The sequence below is a fragment of the Hyla sarda genome, chromosome 7 (genome assembly GCF_029499605.1).
Source record: "Hyla sarda isolate aHylSar1 chromosome 7, aHylSar1.hap1, whole genome shotgun sequence".
NCBI classification, from domain to species: Eukaryota; Metazoa; Chordata; class Amphibia; order Anura; family Hylidae; genus Hyla; species Hyla sarda.
In genome coordinates, this window is record NC_079195.1 from 153,619,967 (window position 1) to 153,639,267 (window position 19,301).

Consider the following 19,301-nt stretch of genomic DNA (forward strand, 5'->3'; position numbering starts at 1 on the left):
TGTTCTCTGAAACGGGTGTTAAGTGCTCTGCTCATGCATGCGATATAGAATTGCTTGTACGGGCAAAGAATGGCATAGATGACGAAAGGGGTACAACAACAGATGTAGTATCTGTTTTATCAGTTTAGTATCTCCTCCTACTTTGGTATTTTTTTCCGTAACAATAAAGGGTCACCATGTACAAGAACCACATTTAAAATTTTCCTGACAGGACTGTTTTTCTAACCAACTGGATTTTTTGGGGATCTGTGAATTTACTTTGTGTGAGAATGCTGCTGATAGTGTTGCATTTCTTAAAGGAGACGAGGGGTTTACTGTCGCTAAAGCTTTTAAGATCAGTATCGTTCTATATGATGTACCAGTTTTTGTTAATTATTTCTTTAATTTTGTTGGCCATAGGACTGCATTTGAACGTGAAAGTGAACCATTCTTTTTTATGAATATCTTTCTTATATGGATTTCGTAACAGTGTAAGATTTCGTAACAGTGTAAGACAATTCTTTGCTTTTGCCAGAGCTGGTTTTAATACTTTGGGTGGATATCCCCTGTTTAACAACCTGCCATAAAGCCCTCTGGCTTGCTTAAAAAATCTTCTTCACTGTGATTAATCCGTCGAAGTCTTAAAAACTGGCTATACGGTACTGCAGTTTTGGTGTGATTTGGGTGATAGCTGTTAAAATGCAGCAGTGAATTTCCTGTGTTTTTTTTGCGAGTCAAAATTAATAAACTGTTCGCTCTTGTCAGTGTCAGCGTGGAGCCCCCTCACACAAGCACACACCAAATCTTGGGGGATGCTGGTGTAAAGAGATTCCACGTCAACAGAGGCAAGAACAAACTCCTCTGGCCAGATGGTGTTTTCTAACACATTGAGGAAGTCACTAGTGTCTTTTACCAAGGCAGGAACCTCCTTAACTATAGGACACAATAACCAATCCAAGAATTGTGATAGAGGTTCAGTGACCGATCCCATCTCAGAGACAATAGGTCAACCGAGAAGGGATCGGGCATCTTTGTGAATCTTAGGTGAAAAATACCATTGGAGTGATTTATGAGTGACAGGTAGTAGTTTGACTGCTGTTTTTTCTGAGATGACTCCCAACACAACATAATGCTTAGGTAATGCTTTGTTACTTTGGTCCCAGCTCTCTGCAAGTCATTCACGAGATCCTCCGTGTAGTTCTGGGATTTTTTTTCACTGTTGTCTTGATCATTTTGACACTTGCATGGAGCCCCAGATCAAGGGAAATTAACAGTGGTATTGTATGTCTTCCATTTTCTAATAATTGCTCCCATAGATGATTTCTTTACACCAAGCTTCTTGCTTATTGCAGATTCAGTCTTCCCAGCCAGGTGCAGGTCTACTATTTTGTTTCTGGTGTTCCTCGACAGCTCTTTGGTCTTGGCCATAGTGGAATTTGGAGTGTGACTGTTTGAGGTTGTGGAGAGGTGTCTTTTATACTGATAACAAGTTCAAACAGGTGCTATTAATACAGGTAATGAGTGGAAGACAGAGGTCTGTCTCGGGAAATGCCCAGTTTAGAAGCAAATCCCCATAGCAAACCTCTTCTAAACTGGGCGTTTCAGGAAACAGGTGTCATCAGAGAGGATTTAAACAGAAAAGAACAAAGGGGTATTCCAGGAATTTTTTTTATTTGACTATGCTACAGGGGTGTCATCAGAGAGGACTTAGACAGAAAAGAACAAAGGGGTATTCCAGAAAATTTTTTTATTTGACTATGCTACAGGGGCTGTAAAGTTAGTGTAGTTCATAATATACTGTCTGTACCTGTGTGCGACGGTTTTCTCACAATTCTTCTGTGATTTTCACTCCAATATTTATTTTTAACAGCATACAAAATGACTGTTGTCTCAGATTTCTCCCAGGTTGCAATGCGGCCGAGACCTGACTCACTAGTCAGCTGATGACAGGGAGCTTGTCTGCTTCAATAGGTGGAGTGATCATTTGGTGGGAGAGAGATCAACCTGAAACTAATGCAACAGCTGTAGGCACCCTGATTGAAAGCCACAGGACTTTTAAATGGATGCAGCTCATTTATGTTTTAATGGGTGGGGTGGCTGATGTGTGGGAGGGAAATAGAATTCTGGGACTTGTAGTCAAAAAAGAAAAACTCATACAGGAAATACCAGTTCACAAAAAGCTAGTCACAGTGTTATGGTGGCCTCACAACATAGCCATTTAGCCCCAAGGCAAGCTCAGATCCTTCCTAAGCCTGTCCATTACTGTCTGGCAGGTACATACTAAAATCACCTTATGGTGCACAACCCCTTTAAGGTCAAAATGGGCTTCATCCCCAAGGGGCTAAATTATTAAAATATAATGTTTATGATCCCACACAGTAAACACTGCAAACTTAAAAAGATATCAAACACCAAAATGCTGATTTCTGGTCACATTATATATCAGAAAAGATTAATAAAACATTCAAATCAAAACAAAAATGGTACTAATAAAAACTACAGATTGCTGAGCACAAATAAGCCATCAATTAGCTCCATATATGGAAATTAGATTATAGAGATCAGAAGAGGACAATTTTAAGCATACTGACTTTCCTTAAGTTTAAGTAGTACAATAATGGATAAACTATATAAATTGTGTTTGGTTTTAATCGCATTGACCTATAGAATAAAGAAAACAAATCAGTTTTACCATAAAGTGTACTGTGTAAAACAAAACCCCCAAAAGCTTTAAAATTTTGGTTTTCTTTTTAATTTACTCCGAAGGATAATATATTATTTTTTCACTGTACATTTTATGGTAAATTAAAAGGTGTCTTTACAAAGTATAATTGGTCATGCAAAAAACAAGCCCTCCAATTGTTCTGTATAGAGCAAACTTTTGAAAAGTTCGGTTTGGCTCGGCTTGACTCATACCGGCAATGAAAGAAGCCTCTAAGCATGTTTATAACACTGCCTAACAGCCCTAAACCCGTGTTACACTGTTAAGAGTGTTTTTCAAGCAGTTTTAAAGTGTTTTTAAGGCTCAGTTATGGCGACATGCAATAACCCATGGTAGCTGTTGTATCTCACCCATTTTTTAGGCTTATTCACCCCAATATAAAGCAGCATAAAGTATCCCTGGTTGTTGTAGATGCCTGCCATGTTAACATGCACATGGAGGAATAGGGAGATGCTGTGGCTTAATCCCAGTATGCCAAAAATGATCCCATTTTTGGTAGTAGTAACAGTATTGGGGTTCTAAAATAGTGAAGACTGAAGAAGAAATAGCTCTGGTATGAAAAGCCGAAAAAATTATCCCTTCTCTGGGGATGATGGGTTGTATATGTGTAGGGATGGCTGGAAGTAGGGTGATGGTGGATTGGTGTTACTAGCAATAGCCCACGTACAGCAGGTGGTGGCTGACTGATGTTAATAGCGTACAGCATGAGATGTATGACAGATGTTTATAGTGTACATCACAAGATGGTGGACTGCTGTCACTAGTGTATAGCATGAAATGGTGTACTGGTAGTGGCAAGAAGGTGGTGGGCTGGAGGCTAACTGATATTACTATTGTACAGCATGAGATGGCAGACTGATGTCACTAGCATACAGCTTAAGATGGCGGACAGATGTCACTCGCGTACAGCATGAGATGGCAGACTGATGTCACTAGCATACAACATGATATTGCGGGCAGATGTTACTAGCATCCAGCAGGGATGGTGTTAGTACTGCCTAATAAGTGTCATCTGGCACAGGAGATTCAAATTCCTCACTGATCCATGCCTGATTCATTTTAGTAAAAGTCAGTTTTTCCACTCTGCTGGCTGACAATCTTATTTGCTTCGGCATGACTACGCCACCTTCTGCACTAAACACTCTCTCCAAAGCTAAACTAGGGGGTGGACAAGACAGAACACTCATAGCAAACTGGGAAAGTTCTGGCCTATGGTCTAATGTGGTGAGCCAGAAGTCCATGGGGTCTGGGCTTATGGTGTATGTCATAGAAAAGGCACTGGTGAGGTAGGCCTCAACCTGGTTGTTAAGGTGGTGGTTTACATCCCTTTCATGACTCATATCACGGAAGCATATAGGATGTAGAAACTTCCCCAGCATGTGCATAAACATCAAGATGCTGCCACTGCTGTAGCAGATGCCCCTGCCTCTTGCTGGGGTAGTACTGGCAGAGGTAGCGGAGCATTGACTCTGCGGAGAGCGTAGACTGGACCTTCTTCAGCAGGTGTTTGTACAAAGCTGTGGCATGCTGGCTGTGTAGCTTCTTCTTATATAAATAAAATTTAGCCTCCTTCTCAGAAGGTGGAAAAAATTCCCCCATTTTGGGTTTATACCGAGGGTCTAAGAATGCTACTATCCAGTACTCCTCTCTTCCCTTCAAGCCCACAATATGCTTATTATTGTGCAAGCAGGAAAGCATACACCTAGCCATCCTTGCCAGCTTTTCTGATGGCCCACCTACTTGTTCCACCTCCGTCCCATGTTGCCAAGGTTAGTCATGCTGCTAATAGTCCTCATCTGTGTAGTCTTGAATAAGGTCCTCCTCCCCTCTCTCTTCCATAGAGTCCATCTCCAAATCCTCCTCCTCAGTTCCCACTACCTCCTCATCCAACTTCATCCATCCTCAAGGAGAACATCCATACTGCTGCCATCAAGATGTAAAGTCTTGTCCATCCCTCTTTCTACCAACATCACTGTCAGAGTCTGCTCCAAAAGGAATATCAGAGGCATTATATCGCCAATACCACTGTTTTCCTTGCTGACATATGTGGCAGCCTCCTCAAAAGGCACGAACACGTGACAAGTGTCCCTGATTAGCTGCCAATCCCTGAGCTATAAATACACTGGCTCCAGAAATCTTCTTGCTGCTGCATGAGATGTAATGTAGCCTCATTCTGTAGGATGTTGACCCAGAGGGCCGTAAAAGATATGTGTTGCTTCTGGCCGTAGCTACTACTCCATGTATCAACCATGGCATGCACTGTTATGCACACAGACAAGTTCATAGAGTGGCCCCCCCTCTCAGCCACATGATTGTGCAAAGAGGGGATGGCTTTCTGTTACGTCAAGCGCTCCGGGTCGCTGCTCCTCCCTGGAGCGCTCGCGGCGTTCTCCTCTCTGCAGCGCCCCGGTCAGACCCGCTGACCGGGAGCACTGCACTGACACTGCCGGCGGGGATGCGATCCGCATAGCGGGACGCGCCCGCTCGCGGTTCGCATCCCAATCTCCTTACCTGTCCCGGTCCCCGGCTGTCACGTCCTGGCGCGCGCGGCTCCGCTCTCTAGGGCGCGCGTGCGCTAGCTCTCTAAGATTTAAAGGTAATTGGTGCCTGGCCCAATCAGTGTATTAGCTCACCTGCTCCAGGCCTATATTACCTCACTTCCCCTTCCCTGCATGGCCGGATCTTGTTGCCCTTGTGCCAGTGAAAGCGTTTCCTGTGTATGTCCCAAGCCAGTGTTCCAGACCTTCTGCCGTTGCCCCTGACTACGATCCTTGCTGCCTGCCCTGACCTTCTGCTACGTCTGACCTTGCTCTTGCCTAATCCCTTGTACCGCGCCTATCTCAGCAGTCAGTTGGGGTTGAGTCGCTATCGGGTGGAACGACCTGGGGGTTACCTGCCGCTGCAAGTCCAAACCGCTTTGCAGCGGGCTCTGGTGAAAACCAGTAACCCCTTAGACTCCGTTCCCCTGGTACGGCCCACGTCATCACCCCACTGACACAAAGGATCCACCACCAGTATCCTCACAGTATCCGGATCCTGACAGTAGATCCGGCCCTGGATCCCGCTGAGGTGCTGCTGCCAAGTCTCGCTGACCTATCCACGGTGGTCACCCAGCAATCCCAACAGATCGCCCAACAAGGACAGCAGCTGTCTCAGTTGACCGCCATGCTACAGCAACTTATGCCACAGCTACAGCAACCATCTCCTCCGCCAGCTCCTGCACCTCCTCTGCAGCGAGTGGCCGCTCCTAGCCTCCGCTTGTCCCTGCCGGACAAATTTGATGGGGACTCTAAACTCTGCCGTGGTTTCCTGTCTCAATGTTCCCTACATTTGGAGATGTTGTCGGACCAATTTCCTACAGAACGGTCTAAGGTGGCTTTCGTAGTTAGTCTTCTGTCTGGAAATCTAGAGAGAAGGAGGAAGGCGCCTCATGTGCGGGATCAGCAGATCTTGTTAGTGGGGGTGGGGGACGGTAATTCCCAAACCGCTTACCAAAGTTGGTTGTGCGCCCACACACAACAAGGTAAAGTGCAGAAGAGATGTACAAGAAGGTCCACTGCAGCCCTCCTGGGTAGAAGTAAAATCAAAACCGAATGACCATGGATTCAGGAGTTTGTCTGGCGCAGAGAGGAACCATCAGGAAGCCAAGTAAAATCAATGGATTTATTGAATGCAACGCGTTTCGCTGCGCATGCGCAGCTTCATCAGGCATAACAAGAGAAGGCTAGTGACAGGTATATATACCTCCAGGGATTAACCATTAGAGGACTTTTTGAAAGAGTTGTTAAAATTACATATCCACATAAGAATGTGACATTATATAGAAAAATATATATAGAAAAATATAAATGAATATAAATGAATATAAATAGACAGACGATAATCACAAAAATAAAACAATAATGTAGAAGCACAATGAAATCACATAAACATATAATATAATTATTGCATGTGGTGTGAATATACCCCACAAGCGACTTAGGTAATCACACCGCTTAGTCACCGGTGCGGCATTCAACAACGCAAGTTGAATATTATTTCAAAATATATAGTATAGAAAAATATGGACCTATAGGATACTATATATATTAGTTCAGAGAGCAAAAAATTGAATTATATATCACTGTGCTATCTAAAAGGGGTAAAGGCAGTACAAATGGGGTAAAATGAACAGTGCGGTATTATAAATCGCAACTGACCCGAGGGTGACATGTGAACACTACTTAAAAGAGAAGTGGGGGAAATGGACTAGAATAACTAGTGTGGTATTGAATACAGCACCCGGCCAAGACGCAAGGTGTGAATACCCATAGAAGAATAACAACATATTTGTAAAATCGAAATTTACAAACAACAAAAAATCATAAATAAATGAATAATAAATATACAGAGGTTTCTGTATACAAAGAAGAAAAAAGAACCTGGATAATAAAGCATGAATAATGATAGATAAACAGTAAAAAAACAACCAGATAATGAAAATGATAAAAATAAAAATCATTAAAATAAAATAAAAAATATATATATAACAAAGGACATACCTATAAACCAATTTCAATAAACAAGTAGAAGGGAAGAAAACAATATCCCGGATAGGACGCTCCAGGATGAACAGCACAGAAGGAACAACGCAAAAAGCGGGTATAGATGTAATATTTTGGAGATTAATCTATTAGGAAAAATGTAATATTATAGACCCTAATTTATCAAATTATTTAACTGTATCGATACATTCATTAAAACCTTGGGGGTGTAAAGTATGTAATTTGTGAATCCAGAAGGATTCACGATTATTTAATCTTTGTATTCTGTTAGGTAAATGAATGGGGATAGTTTCTAAAATGATTAATTTCAATGTTTCAGTATTTTTTTGATGGTGAAGAGTGAAATGTCGGGACAAACTGTGCAACAAAAAAACATGTTTTATGTTCCATCTGTGCTTGTTCATCCTGTACGCTCCAGGATGAACAAGCACAGATGGAACATAAAACATGGTTTTTTGTTGCACAGTTTGTCCCGACATTTCACTCTTCACCATCAAAAAAATACTGAAACATTGAAATTAATCATTTTAGAAACTATCCCCATTCATTTACCTAACAGAATACAAAGATTAAATAATCGTGAATCCTTCTGGATTCACAAATTACATACTTTACACCCCCAAGGTTTTAATGAATGTATCGATACAGTTAAATAATCTGATAAATTAGGGTCTATAATATTACATTTTTCCTAATAGATTAATCTCCAAAATATTACATCTATACCCGCTTTTTGCGTTGTTCCTTCTGTGCTGTTCATCCTGGAGCGTCCTATCCGGGATATTGTTTTCTTCCCTTCTACTTGTTTATTGAAATTGGTTTATAGGTACGTCCTTTGTTATATATATATTTTTTTTATTTTTATTTTTTATTTTAATTTTATTTTTATGATTTTAATTTTTATCATTTTCATTATCTGGTTGTTTTTTACTGTTTATCTATCATTATTCATGCTTTATTATCCAGGTTCTTTTTTCTTCTTTGTATACAGAAACCTCTGTATATTTATTATTAATTTATTTATGATTTTTTGTTGTTTGTAAATTTCAATTTTACAAATATGTTGTTATTCTTCTATGGGTATTCACACCTTGCGTCTTGGCCGGGTGCTGTATTCAATACCGCACTATTTATTCTAGTCCATTTCCCCCACTTCTCTTTTAAGTAGTGTTCACATGTCACCCTCGGGTCAGTTGCGATTTATAATACCGCACTGTTCATTTTACCCCATTTGTACTGTCTTTACCCCTTTTAGATAGCACAGTGATATATAATTCAATTTTTTGCTCTCTGAACTAATATATATAGTATCCTATAGGTCCATATTTTTCTATACTATATATTTTGAAATAATATTCAACTTGCGTTGTTGAATGCCGCACTGGTGACTAAGCGGTGTGATTACCTAAGTCGCTTGTGGGGTATATTCACACCACATGCGATAATTATATTATATGTTTATGTGATTTCATTGTGCTTCTACATTATTAATTTATTTTTGTGATTATCGTCTGTCTATTTATATTCATTTATATTCATTTATATTTTTCTATATATATTTTTCTATATAATGTCACATTCATATCTGGATATGTAATTTTATGCAACAACTCTTTCAAAAAGTACTCTAATGGTTAATCCCTGGAGGTATATATACCTGTCACTAGCCTTCTCTTGTTATGCCTGATGAAGCTGCGCATGCGCAGCGAAACACGTTGCATTCAATAAATCCATTGATTTTACTTGGCTTCCTGATGGTTCCTCTCTGCACCAGACAAACTCCTGAATCCATGGTCATTCGGTTTTGATTTTTCTGTCTGGAAGGCCTTGTCAATGGCCACACCGCTCTGGGACCGCAATGCTCCTGCCACAGGCACTGTCCAGTCCTTCTTCGCTGAAGTCCGTAGTGTCTTCGAGGAGCCAGCCCGGGCCTCCTCTGCCGAGTCTGCTTTGCTGAACCTAGTCCAAGGAAGTTCTTCTGTAGGCGAATACGCCATCCAGTTTCGTACCCTCGCCTCTGAGCTAGCCTGGAACAACGAGGCCCTCTGCGCGACCTTCAAGAAGGCTTATCCAGCAACATCAAAGATGTACTGGCCGCACGAGAAATTCCTGCTAACCTGTCTGAACTTATCCATTTGGCCACCCGCACCGACATGCGTTTTTCTGAAAGACACCAGGAGCTCCGCCAGGAAAAGGACCTTAATCTCTGGGCACCTCTCTCCCGGAATCCTTTGCAATCTACCCCGTGCCTCCCGCCGAGGAGGCTATGCAAGTGGATCGGTCTCGCCTGACCCATGAAGAGAGGTCTCGTCGCAGAGATAAAAACTTATGCCTGTACTGCGCTAGTACCGAACATTTCCTAGTGGACTGCCCTATTCGTCCTCTGTGTCTGGGAAACGCACGCACGCACCCTGTTCACATGGGGGTGGCGTCCCTTGGTGTGAATTCTGCTTCTCCACGTCTTACTGTGCCTGTGCGGATTTCTCCTTCTGCCAACTCCTCCTTCTCAGCTGTGGCCTTCTTGGACTCTGGTTCTGCAGGAAATTTTATTTTGGCCTCTTTTGTTAATAGGTTCAGCATCCCAGTAACCCGTCTCGTCAAGCTGCTCTACATTTCTTCTGTCAACGGAGAAAAATTGGACTGCACTGTGCATTACCGCACAGAACCCCTGCTTATGAGCATTGGACTGCATCACAAAAAAATTGAATTTTTTGTTCTGCCCAACTGCACCTCTGAAGTCCTCCTCGGTCTGCCATGGCTCCAACGTCATTCTCCCACCCTTGGCTGGACCACTGGGGAGATCAAAAGTTGGGGTCCTTCTTGTCGCAAACAATGCCTCACATCTGCTCCCATTTGTCTAACTCCTGAGGTTCCACCCTTATTGGTCCCTCCCAAGGCTTACCAGGATTTTTCAGATTTTTTTCTGCAAAAAGCAAGCAGAGATCTTGCCTCCTCATAGCCCCCTTCCTGGTAACACTCTGCCCCCCTCCCCATTCCCACTTCTTCTGGATTGCCTGCCGTTGATGAAGTTACCCAGGACTTCTCTATCATCTGGAAGGAAACTCAAGAGTCGCTCCCTATGGCCTCGTCTCATATGAAGGGACAAGCAGATAAAAAGAGGGGGAGACCTAAGGGGGGGGGGGGTACTGTTACGCCGAGCGCTCCGGGTCCCTGCTCCTCCCCGGAGCACTCGCGGCGTTCTCCTCTCTGCAGCTCCCCGGTCAGACCCGCTGACCGGGAGCGCTGCACTGACACTGCCGGCGGGGATGCGATCCGCATAGCGGGACGCGCCTGCTCGCGGTTTGCATCCCAATCTCCTTACCTGTCCCAGTCCCCGGCTGTCACGTCCTGGCGCGCGGCTCCGCCCTCTAGGGCGCGCGCGCCAGCTCTCTAGGATTTAAAGGGCCAGTGCACCGCTAATTGGTGCCTGGCCCAATCAGTGTATTAGCTCACCTGCTCCAGGCCTATATTACCTCACTTCCCCTTCCCTGCATGGCCGGATCTTGTTGCCCTTGTGCGTTTCCTGTGTATGTCCCAATCCAGTGTTCCAGCCCCTCTGCCGTTGCCCCTGACTACGATCCTTGTTGCCTGCCCAGACCTTCTGCTACGTCTGACCTTCCTCTTTCCTAATCCCTTGTACCGCGCCTATCTCAGCAGTCAGTTTGGGTTGAGTTGCTATCGGGTAGAACGACCTGGGGGTTACCTGCCGCTGCAAGTCCATCCCGCTTTGCGGCGGGCTCTGGTAAAAAACTTAGACTCCGTTCCCCTGGTACGGCCCACGTCATCACCCTACTGACACAGAGGATCCACCACCAGTATCCTCACAGTATCCGGATCCTGACACTTTCTTTGTAAAATAATGATGACTAGGTAAGTGCCACCTGGGCTAGGCACACCCCAATAGTTGCTGAAGGCCGTGGAGTCTACAAGATGGTATGGTAATAAATCACAATTGCCCCAAGGTCAGAAGGACCGGAGCCCTAAGGTCCTAAATGGGACTGACTACCTAAAATTTACCTTTTATTAAGTATACATTAAAAAGAACTGGTAATTAGAAAAGTTTAAAAATGACGAACCTATATCCTGTATAGTAATGAAATCTACTGGCAGCCCTTAATAAGGTGAGCCCTAGCTGTCATATGCTACATGGAAGGGCAAAAAGCCTTCTCTTTCCAATGTGGCATAAATCACCTATTTATATATATTACTATTGCTGATGGTGTCTAGCAACTGCGCCACCAGCACTGATCTGGTGGGGCCTACAGGCTCTTCCACCTATTTATTTTCCGGTATTCACTGCCAGTATTGTGTACTATTGACAACAGGATACTAGGACGCAATTAAAACATAGAAAGTTGCCCCCCTCTACATGTTTTGGTGTCACCACACCATCATAGTTACATAGTTAGTACGGTCGAAAAAAGACATATGTCCATCATGTTCAACCAGGGAATTAAGGGGGGATAAGAGGCAAACACCCTCCCATGTGGACATTCAGTGTATTTATAGACTCACCCTACCTGTGTCATCATCCAGTGCCATTGTGCACCCAATCTTTTTGAACCATCCATTAATTGTCATGGTAACGCAGCTCATGGACGTCTACTTACCCAATCCTCTCCCTGTTATACTGCTGACGTAGGTCTGAGCTCATCACTCTGCAGGGTCAGATTAAGGCTGCCTGTAAGACAGAGCCCTTCATTATGATGCCCCCTCCCCCCCCCCCCCCGACAGTCCCCCTTCCCTTCCACTGAGTGGAACAGGAGTCAGGCTCCCGTTAAAATAAAATGGGCTGCATGGTCTAAAATCACTTCAGTTCAGGTCACTCTTTCCAGCTGTTGCAAAGCTACAACCCCCATTATGTCTTGAGAGCTTCAGTCATTATACGAGTTGTAGTTTTGTAACAGCTGGAGCCTCAAATTGGGGTACAGTTTCATCCATTATAACTGCAAAACTTAGAAGTGACGAGAGATTTAATGGGACAGTCAGGAGAATACACAAACATAAAACGACTCACAGGAGACGTCTTCTCTGTTGTCTTTCCTTTTCTTCTTCATCTGGTCCAGACGCCATGTCTTCTTCCAGATCCATCTTCCTCTGTAAAGTTTGACATCCTCTGTATAAAGACAACAATCATTATATCCCTTCAAGAGACTGTGCTTCCTAAATATAATACTGAGAAACTCTGTGTATCCTGTATATTATACTTCCAAACCCTGTGTACCCCGTATATTATACTGCCAAACATCATGCCCTCTAAAAATAATACTACCACCCACTGTGTCTTCCATAGTGTGCACAGAGCAGCAGCATCCCATTGAAACAAGCAAAATTCTGCTGGCGAAAGTTCGTAGTGTGGACGAGCCCTAATTCCCCCAGACCCATATACCCCCCCAGACACTTAAGTCCTCCTCCAGACTCCTGCTCCCAGAGACCCCTAAGGTTAGGTTTCCCCCTTTTTTTACCTGCAAAAACACAGAAAAACTGCTACTGCTTTTTCCTGTATTATGGTAATTTTTGTGCTTTTTTTTGTGCTTTTGCCTTCTCTGGAAACTTAGCCTTAGTCCTCCCCTTGTCCTTACAGGGGTACTCCACCCCTAGACATCTTATCCCCTATACAAAGGATAGGGGATAAGATGCCTGATTGCGGGGGTCCCGCGCTGGAGGTTCTGGCTCCCAACCACGGGAACGGAAGATCGTGACGTCACGACTTCACCCCCGTGTGACGCCCCGCCCCCTCAATGCAAGTCTATGGGAGGGGGCGTGACATTTCCCCCACAGTAGGTTGCAGTTCCCCCGCTTTAGGTTGTAGTCCCCCCACATTATGTTGGCAGTGTCCCCCACAGACATACAGCCTCCAGCCATATACAGTGTATGGCTGGAGACTATATGTCTGTGTACTGCCCCACTTCAGTGCTCCGACCACCGCTCCTCTGGTCTGGAGTCATGATCTACTGCTATGGCCTAGGGGCCATAGCAGTAGATCCCAGGACCAGAGGAGCTGTGATCGGAGCACTGAAGATGATGTGTAGGTAACTTACCATGCTTGCATCCTCGGGCACACGCATGCAACGTCAGTGATGTCCCTGCGTGCGTCACCTCCTGGCGGCCCCTGCATTTTTAAAGTTAACACAGTGCCACAGAAAGGTAACCGGGACATCCGGGACATGATGAGTGACTTCCCTGACGCCGAGCAGAGGAGCCGCAGGAGACGTCACTCGTCACAGCCCACATGACCCAACACACTACCTGAGCCTGCCGAGTGCGGCCAGGTAAGGAAATATAAAAAATAGAAAAAGCAGGAGGAGTCCGGGCCCACAGGAGCCACCGCTGGTCACTGTTTTAAAGTGGCCGCGGCTGGGCTACGTACTGATCTTTAACAAGCAGCGGCGCCCCCCCCCCCCCCCCGATCTGCTACTAAGCAGCCCGCAGGGATGTCTCGAATGTGACGGGGCCTCCTGTGGGCACGGGGCCCGGAGCAGGTGCTCCATGAGCGCCAATGATGACCCTGCCCTGTCGCTCTGTGTCCGCTCCTAATCGTGCGAGATAATGCATATCTCGCGCATGCGCGCGGTCTTATTGATCGCGGTGTTCCTGAGATACCCCGCACCGCGATTATTCCTATGTCCAAACAACGCGAGACATAGTCATTCTCGCGCATGCACCCAAACTTCTTTGTATGAAGACTACTGCTAGCCTGTACTACGCATGACAGGGGACTTATACTTCACAGTAACTGATGTATTAAACATATATGCTGTTTCCCCTATCTGTTTGTTGCTGTCTGTTTATCACTATCATTGTCTCAAAATGTCTTAAGAGACAAGGAATAGAGCATTGTATCTTTATATTTAACTCTCATTTTAATGTAATTTTGGTTTTAATATACTCACTTAAATAATTTATTTATATATAGAACATTTATAGAATAGGGTAATGAGAGAGGTGGGAAGTTGGTGTTACATTAATATTAGTGCTAAATGACTGTTACATCCTGATACTTAATTATTCAGATGCTCTTGAAAGAAATCGAGTGAGTCAAAATCTTGTATTTGGATAAAACTTTATATGGGGGAAGGTTATGACTAATCATCCTCCATTGTTCTTATTATTAGTAAAGTTCTTAAAGTGGTTTTGCTCATAGGAATGCGGCATATGAGAAACCCTCATTAAGGCCTACCGAAGCCTTAAACTTCAGCCGGTGAATTCACCGTGCTTCTTCTTTCAGAAGTATATTATCTACGTCGCCCTTCCTCGGACCTAATTTCAACTGACACAACCCAATGAAACGTAGAGCCTACAAATCTCCGTTATGTAGCAGATGTATATGGCGTTATATCGGGGTGTCAGTTTTTTCCAATATATCTTTTTGGACAGTCACAAATGGCAACATAAATGATATTTTTAGTGTTACAATTAATGAATTGGCGAATCTCATAACTCCATGCATTGATAGGGTTTGTAAAAGATTTTTGTCTTAATAATTTTCGAGCAGAAGACACAATGTCCACATGGGAATGAGCCTGTAAGTTTGTTTGACAGCCAAGTTTGTGAGTAGCTAATATCCGCCGAAGGGATGTTCGACTAATGCCACTCTCCAGTGACATGCGGCGAGTGCTACGCTGTGGGCTCTTGCTGAATGAAGCTAGGACAGCTCTGATGTTTCTTCATTAGTGACAGTTTTCATGCGTCGACATTTTGGCAAATCCAACACTTAACTAGTTTCACGAAACGTAGCAAGCAGTTGCTAACTGTAGCATGGGAGATGGGTGGTCTCGTAAGGGGGTCTTGCATTGATATCTGCTACAATGACCTAGTTACTGCGTTCATCAGACATCAACACAATTTATTTCCGCTCCTCACGTGTTAACCTTGAAGTCATGTAAATGGCTGTAAACAAAGAGAAACTTGTAAATAACTCATGAAAGAATAGTTACGTTAAAACCAAGCACATCATTGTTTTTCTTGTGAAATTCCCAATAAGTTTGATGTGTCACATAACCCTCTTCCTATTGAAAAAACAAAAGTTGGATTCAAAATGTCTGACTTCAAAATGTCCGCCATGGTCACCACCCATCTTACAAAGTTTCCCCCCTCAAATATACTAATATGCTGCAAACAGGAAGTTAATATCCCCAACCATTCCCATTTTATTAAGGTGTATCCATATAAATTGCCCACCCTGTAGAATGCATTGCACAATACAAAAAAAAATAGAGCACCGTATATACTCGAGTATAAGCTGAGTTTTTCAGTATGATTTTTGGTGCTGAAAACGCCCCCCTCGGCTTATACTCGAGTGAACTCTCCGCCTGTCAATCCCTTCATCAGTGGTCTTCAACCTGCGGACCTCCAGATGTTGCAAAAGTACAACTCCTAGCATGCCAGGACAGCTGATGCTGGGAGTTGTAGTTTTGAAACATCTGGAGGTCCGCAGGTTGAAGACCACTGCAGCCTTCGTCATCATCCAGACACCCCCTTTAGTTTTCTACTCACCTCCCCTCGGTGGGAAGGAAGGGTGAGCTGGTTCGGGCCTTCTATGCTGCAGGGACCGTCCGGTGGGAGGGTTAGTCGTTGCGGGCTGTCCATCTTCACCGGGAGGCCCTCTTCTCCGCTCCGGGCTGGCCCCTGACTAGTGACGTTGCCTTGACGACAACGCACAGGGACATTCATGCGCAGCAGACATACCTGCGCATGAATGTCCCTGTGCGTCGTCAAGGCAACGTCACTAGTCCGGGGGCGGCCCAGAGCGGAGAAGAGGGCCTCCAGGTGAAGATGGACAGCCCGCAGCGACTAACCCTCCCCACCGGACGGTCCCTGCAGCATAGATGACCCAGAAAAGAGGGCCTCTCGGTGAAAATGGACAGCCCGGAATGACTAACCCTCCCCACCAGATGGTACCTGCAGCATAGATGGCCTGGACCAGCTCACCCTTCCTTCCCACCAAGGGGAGGTGAGTAGAAAACTTAAAGGGGGGTCTGGATAATGGCGAAGGCCGCAGTGGTCTTCAACCTGCGGACCTACAGATGTTTCAAAACTACAACCCCCAGCATGGCTGTCCAGGCATGCTGGGAGTTGTAGTTTTGCAACATCTGGAGGTCCGCAGGTTGAAGACCACTGATGAAGAGATTGACAGGCGGTGATGATGAAGGGGGGGAATGATGATGGGGGTCTGGATGATGGTGGGGGGGATGATGACAGGGTGATGATGACCGGGGTCTGGAGGATGACAGGGGGGATTATGACAGGCGCTGATGATGATGGGGGTGTTAATGACAGGGGTCTGGATGATGACAGGGGGGGTGATGACATGGGGGGGATGATGTATTTCCTACCCTAGGCTTATAGTCAAGTCAATAACTTTTCCTGGGTTTTTGGGGTAAAATTAGGGGCCTCGGCTTTTATTCGGGTCGGCTTATTCTCGAGTATATACGGTACTTGCTTTTTGCTCGATCAAAAAAGATGCACAAAAAAGACGCAATAAAAGTCACTGTGCTAATTTTTGCAAAATACACAAGAAAAAGAGGTAAACTCAATGATAAATCTCCCCCATAGTCCATACATTCGGACCCTGGCCACAGTTTACTTTTTGTTTGCAGAGACCACATATTGCCTCGTTCTCTGCATCAGTTAAGGTGGAGAAGAAGTTCCACACATCAGAATATCGGACAGAGACTGCACAACCTGACTGTGCCCTTCCTTGGGATGTTTTTTTTTATTACAACCCAAACATGCAGCAGCATTGCCGTCACCCGCGTTCATCAAACAGCAGGCCTATGCCAGTTACATTTCGCAGGTTTTCATCCCCCCACTTCTTCGCAGACACTGACACTTCCCTCCTTCTCTGAACACATCAGCTCATGCCCAGTTGGTTCCCACATCATGTCCAACACCACATCTTCATCAACATCAAACTCCTCATAGTCCAAGCCACTCCTCTCTGCATGGACTTCTTGGGCTCCCCTCAGCATAGCCACCTTGATGCTGTAAAGTTTCCACCATGTCTACCACCACCAATCCCACTTGTGCTGGGCTCAACCACTGATTTGATCTCCACCACCTCACCAAAACACTCCAAACCTTGACTGTCCCCATACAACCCTTCCTTGTGGCTAGTGCTATCCTTCTGCAAAGCAGTAATGAGGACAGGGGGGGAGGAGGCAAAGCCAGAGATGAGAAAGCACAGCGTCTAAGATTGACCTTTCCACTTCCCCATTTGAGTGTAGACGCAAAGGAATCCACTGACCGGTGGCTCACCGTCATATTGTCAGTCTTCCTCCTCAGAAGTCGTATGGCAGAAATATTCCAGTAACGCTGGATCATCCTGTGAAACAACATAACTTCTCTCAGACAATGAGAACTTGGAATGGCTGACATGGCTGACACTACTACCAAATGATACCTGGCTGCTGTTTTCCACTACCTGTACTAGGACTGCAACGGAACATGTAGGGGGTCTTCTGTCCTCTACCCAGTCCACCAATTCCTTTTCCAGAGATGTTTTTTGGGTTACTTATATCCTTTTTTGGGTGATTTTTCACCACCCTAATTGTCAAATCTGAGTTTTAACACTTTGAGCCCTTTTTGTGTTGCAGAGATGACAGCCCAATGAGTACTGAAGGAGTTTGCGGAACAATATGAAATGTAACACAACTGTATTAACACTACAGGCTACATCCATGTAACTTCAACATTCTTTTTGACTGGCAGAGATGACATCACAATGAGTATTGACAGTGTTTGCGAAAAAATATGACATGCAAAAGACCTGTATGAACACTAAAGGCTACATACATTTAACTTCAACACTCTTTTTGACTGGCAGAGATGACAGCTCAATGAGTACTGACAGTGTTTGTGGAACAATATGAAATGCAACAGACCTGTATTAACCGCTTAATGACGCAGGGCGTTTTCTGTTTTTGCATTTTCATTTTTTCCTCATCACCTTCTAAAAATCATAACTCTTTAAATTTTGCACCAAAAAATCCATATTATAGCTTATTTTTGTGCCACCAATTCTACTTTGCTGTGACATTTATCATTTTACCCAAAAATGATAATTTTGTAACTTTTGAGGGCTTCTGTTTCTACGCAGTGCATTTTCCGGTAAAAATTACACATTATTTTTATTCTGTAGGTCCATATGGTTAAAATTATACCTTACCTATATATTTTTTTGATTTTGTCATACTTCTGGAAAAAAATCATAACTACATGCAGGAAAATGTATACTTTTAAAAATGTCCTCTTCTGACCCATTTTTCCGCATATGGGGATGTATAAGAACTCATTTTTTGCGGCGTGATCTGAAGTTTTTATCATTTTTGTTTTGATTGGACTTTTTGATCGCTTTTTATTTTGGAATTTGGAAATTGTTTACATGTACGCCATAGACCGTGCGGTTTAATTAATGATATATTTTTATAGGTCAGAAATTTACGCACGCAGCGATACCACATATGTTTATTTACACAGTTTTTTTTAATTGGGAAAAGGGGGGTGATTCTGACTTTTATTATGGAAGGGGTTAAATGATCTTTATTAACACTTTATTTTCAGTTCATTTTTTGCAGTGTTATAGCTCCCATAGGGGGTTATAACACTGCACACACTGATCTTCTACACTGATCACTGCCTGGCAATAGCCGGGCATTGATCAGTGTTATTGCCGCTCGACTGCTCCTGCCTGGATCTCAGGCACAGAGCAGTCATTCGGCGATCGGACAGGCAGGCAGGTAGGGACCCTCCAGCTGTCCTGCAAGCTGTTCGGGACACCACGATTTTATCGCGGCGGTCCCGAACAGCTCCGCTGAGTTAACGGGCAAAGTTTACTTTCACTTTAAATGCGGCGATCAACTTTGATCGCGGCGTCTGAAGGGTTAATACCGGGCATCACCGCGATCAGTGATGTCCAGTATTAACCGTGGGTCCCGGCCGTTGATGGCCGCCGGGACCGACGTGATATGACGCGGAGTCAGCGCGTTACCCCGCGTTCTATCGTGGGAGCCTGCTCATGACGTATGCATATGTCATGTAGCGGGAAGGGGTTAAAG

At 44.4% G+C, this 19,301-nt stretch overlaps 1 protein-coding gene and 1 long non-coding RNA gene across 3 annotated transcripts in view; one reads left to right on the top strand and one right to left on the bottom strand.

The window, feature by feature from the left end:
* MAT1A (methionine adenosyltransferase 1A) overlaps positions 1–19,301 on the top strand; it is a 363,839-nt gene that overhangs the window by 293,326 nt on the left and 51,212 nt on the right. The window lies entirely within an intron of this gene.
* LOC130282591 (uncharacterized) lies at positions 15,081–17,706 on the bottom strand. The gene is made up of 3 exons (XR_008846463.1): positions 17,669–17,706; positions 17,492–17,569; positions 15,081–15,135 (listed from the first exon to the last, which is right to left on the bottom strand). It is a non-coding gene; the product is annotated as an uncharacterized LOC130282591 (long non-coding RNA).